The sequence below is a fragment of the Petromyzon marinus genome, unplaced genomic scaffold, assembly GCF_048934315.1.
Source record: "Petromyzon marinus isolate PM22_M1 ecotype Great Lakes invasive population unplaced genomic scaffold, UKy_Petmar_22M1.pri1.0 PM_G_Scaffold_7, whole genome shotgun sequence".
Lineage (NCBI taxonomy): Eukaryota > Metazoa > Chordata > Hyperoartia > Petromyzontiformes > Petromyzontidae > Petromyzon > Petromyzon marinus.
Window position 1 is genome coordinate 3,797,956 of NW_027423024.1, and position 3,822 is coordinate 3,801,777.

Consider the following 3,822-nt stretch of genomic DNA (forward strand, 5'->3'; position numbering starts at 1 on the left):
CAATTAGGCCAGGCCTGAGAGAGGTTACAATGGGGAGATTAAACATCACTCTTTCCCCACGTTTTGTGAAGGTTTATTCCGGGACCTTATTCTGGGACCCACCCCGAGCCGTGAGGGGCCCCAGCCCTGAGTGGGTCGACGGGCGGAGCGGCTGCCGGGCCCCAGGTGGGCGTGCATCGGGGTTGTGTTTCCAACTCTGACTTTGGTATGGAACGAGCGTGGACGGGATCGGGATCGGAGTCGACGATGGTGTACGACACCGACCCGACCGACGCCGATAGCGCCGAGTTCGGCGAGCGGGGAGAAGGGGAGGTCGAGGAGTACGACGAGCAAGCCGTCCTCGACTTCGTGCGAACGACTCGTGGGAGGCGAGGGGTGGATGCCGAGACTTCCTTCCCCAACAAGGTGGCCTTCCTAGCGACCGCACGGAAGATCTACCGCACCGTAGACGATGGCGGCTGCACTTATGGGGATTATGAGAGACTGAAGTATTTGTCGTTAAAGATAAAGGAGAGGCTGCGCGCTCTTCGGGCCCCCCCGGTGGCCGCCGAACCGATCGTCACCGGGAGCGATGGCTGCCGGGGGCAGGAGCGGCAAGACGCGAAGCCTCCCGTTACACGGGAAATACCACTCGGCTCGCTGATACGTCAGGGCCGGGAGGGAGCGTCGCAGCTTGGACAAACCTTCTGCGAGATGTGAAATGTTTTCGTGCGAGAACAGTTGAAAAGTCGAGGCAGTGCATAGTCGGCTTTGTCTCTCTATGCTGCCTCGTGGCTGCGTTTTTTTCCTACCGAACGCTGTGCACGGTCACCCGTGCTGCAGTTGGTTTACTGGGCTCGATGGGTGGTTTCCTGCTCCTCTCGCAAGGCACAGCGGTTAATCTCCGTGTCGTGCGCTGCGTGCGGACCCGGGACTGTGTTGTTGTTAGTTTGTTGTTAGTGTGGTTGTTGGTTTTGTTCGGAGACGCCGGGCATGCACGCGCAGGCGCGCATCGGACGGGGTGTTTGGTTTACGCTCCATGGGTACGTTGGTCACGCGCGCGATGGCGAGCGTGGACCCCGAAGCCGTTTTTTTTTCACGCACGTGTTCACTCACGTGCTGGCAGGGGACCCCCCCCCCCCCTGTGCAGCGCGTGTGTTGGATTCCGGACCCGGGGTGGTTGGGTTTTCCCACTTCTCTCGTTGTGAAGCGGTTTTCTTTGCTCTTGTCCATGCTGGTGGTGAGCAGCTGTATTTGCTGCGCACGCGATGACGAGCGAGCACCTGTTTCTGGGTTGGTGGCTGGGCTCACCTGTGTCTTGTGGTGGTGCGTGGTTCGCACCTGGCCACGGATTTTTCTGTTTCTCGTTTTAGTGTCATTACGATACGATTTTTTCTTTTTGTAATGAAATGCACGCTTGCGTTGATGGTGACGCGTTTTTTTTTTTGACTGTGGCTGTTGTTGACGGCTCGCGCGAGGGGACGCACACGGACTTTGTGTATTGGATTCTGTTTATTGGTGACTCTTGCTGTGTGAAAACCGAAACCGCCAGAGCATTTGCTGCTGGGTAATAAAGGATTTCAAAGGTAAAAAAAAGAGAGAGAGAGTGGAGAGAGTGGAGAGAGAGAGTGGAGAGAGAGAGTGGAGAGAGAGAGTGGAGAGAGAGAGAGAGTGGAGAGAGAGAGTGTGGAGAGAGAGAGAGAGAGAGTGGAGAGAGAGAGTGGAGAGAGAGAGAGTGGAGAGAGTGGAGAGAGAGTGGAGAGAGAGAGTGGGGAGAGAGAGACAGTGGAGAGAGAGTGGACAGAGAGTGGAGAGAGTAGAGAGAGAGTGGAGAGAGAGTGGAGAGAGAGAGTGGAGAGAGTGGAGAGAGAGAGAGTGGAGAGAGAGAGTGGAGAGAGAGTGGAGAGAGAGAGAGTGGAGAGAGAGAGAGTGGAGAGAGAGAGAGTGGAGAGAGAGAGTGGAGAGAGAGTGGAGAGAGATAGTGGAGAGAGAGAGAGTGGAGAGAGAGAGAGACTGGGACAGCTGCCACCCTTCTACAGAAGCGTCCTGCAGACATGGAGCTCCCTCGCCGTCAGGAGGCTGAACCAACCGCGATCGGCCGAGGATCTGGTCTTCGAACCGATCCTCAGGAACCCACAGACAAAGCTGCCATCCACCACCACCACCACCCCTGGCATGGAGAGGCGCCTCGCCAACGCGCGGCTCACCAGGATGGGAGATCTGGTGGAGCCTGAAACACGGGGCCGGTGGCTCGGACCAGCAGACATGGCCGCAAAGACAGGGCCGAAGCCAAGGGGGCCTTCTCAGCGGCAGCGGGGAGAACGCCCCCCATCGGCGTTGGGGATGACGAGGCCCCTCTCGATCCCCCTCCACCGGAGCTCTCAGTCGTGCCACTGCATCGCCAATGCCGACAAACGAAGGCGGATCACAACCTGTGCCGGCTAGAAGACCTACCGGAGGTGGCCTTCGCAAATGTAAAGAGGAAGGTGCTCTACTCCTACATGGTCGGGTTCCACCAACAGGACACCCTGAGGAGCCACAAGGACCATGCCTGGAGGAAAGCCCTGCCCTGCGTCTCTCCGGAGAGGCCTCGCTGGAGGCAACTCTACTGCAGACCGACGTACAACCGCATCGGCGACCTCAGCTGGAGCATCGCCCACGGCACCGTCACCACCAACGTCTCCCTGGCGCGCTTCACCGACACGTCCCCGGAGTGCCGGTTCTGCGGTAAAGTGGAGACGGTGGCGCACCAATACGTGGAGTGCAAGAGCCTGGACTCGCTGTTCAAGGTCCTGAGAAACATCCTCCTAAGGTTCAGCCTCCACTTCTCCCCGACGGTCCTCATCTTTGGATACCCGAAGGGCGACGGACCCCAACATCTTCAGGGGCTGGTCAACGTGCTCTTCGGCTACGCCAAGCTCGCCATATACAGGGCGAGGAAGGTGGCCCTGGAGGGGCAACGTCCAGCCAGCAGCCTGGGCATCTTCCGCGCTCTGGTCGGAGCCAGGGTGTGGCTGGAGTTCCGCCACGCGCGGCTGACCCACGCCGTGCCGGCCTTCAAGGAGCAGTGGGCGCTGGAGGAGGCCGTGTGCTCGGTGGCAGATGACGGAGAGCTCTGCATGCAGATCTAAGCTACCCGTCGGAGGCCGTTTGACTGTGGGAAGGGCTGCGTGCAGATGCAGCACTTGTCGTAGTTATAAAGAAAAAAGAGACAGCGAGAGAGAGCCAAATGGAGTAGGAAGAGAGGGGCCAGAGAGAGAGGGGGGGCGGAGAGGGGGTAGAGAGAGAGGAGAGGCAGAGAGGGGGGTAGAGAGAGAGGGAAGGGAAAAAATTTTTTGGGTCTTTCACTTAAAAGGGGGGGGGGGGGGGGATTACATAAAGCAAAGCATTAAAAAAAAACGCGAAAAAAACGAAATGATGAACGGAGCAAAGAGCCGACTACACCGAGCATCTTCCTGTTTCTACTGATCGTAAAAAAAGAAGAGAGAGAGTGGAGAGAGAGAGAGTGGAGAGAGACTTTTCAGGACTTTATTTCCACTGAAACATTAACAACAGAAACATTACCGGAAAAAAACACCTAAACTGAAAATGAATAAAACATCAACCTCTTAACAGCTGTATGTGTACTCTTTGGTTCTATTCGGTAAAGTCACCACGTAGGTAAAAATTAAAACAACAAAAATCACGTTTCGGCCACAACACAAGTAGCCTTCTTCAGGTGAAGGAACAGAACTGAAATACAAATGGCACCGGGATAGAGGCTGTGGAAACGAGGCGGTGCACGAACATCTCCGTGTGCAGCAAAGTTGTTCAAGGGTTTTTCAATTTGATAAACAATCAAAT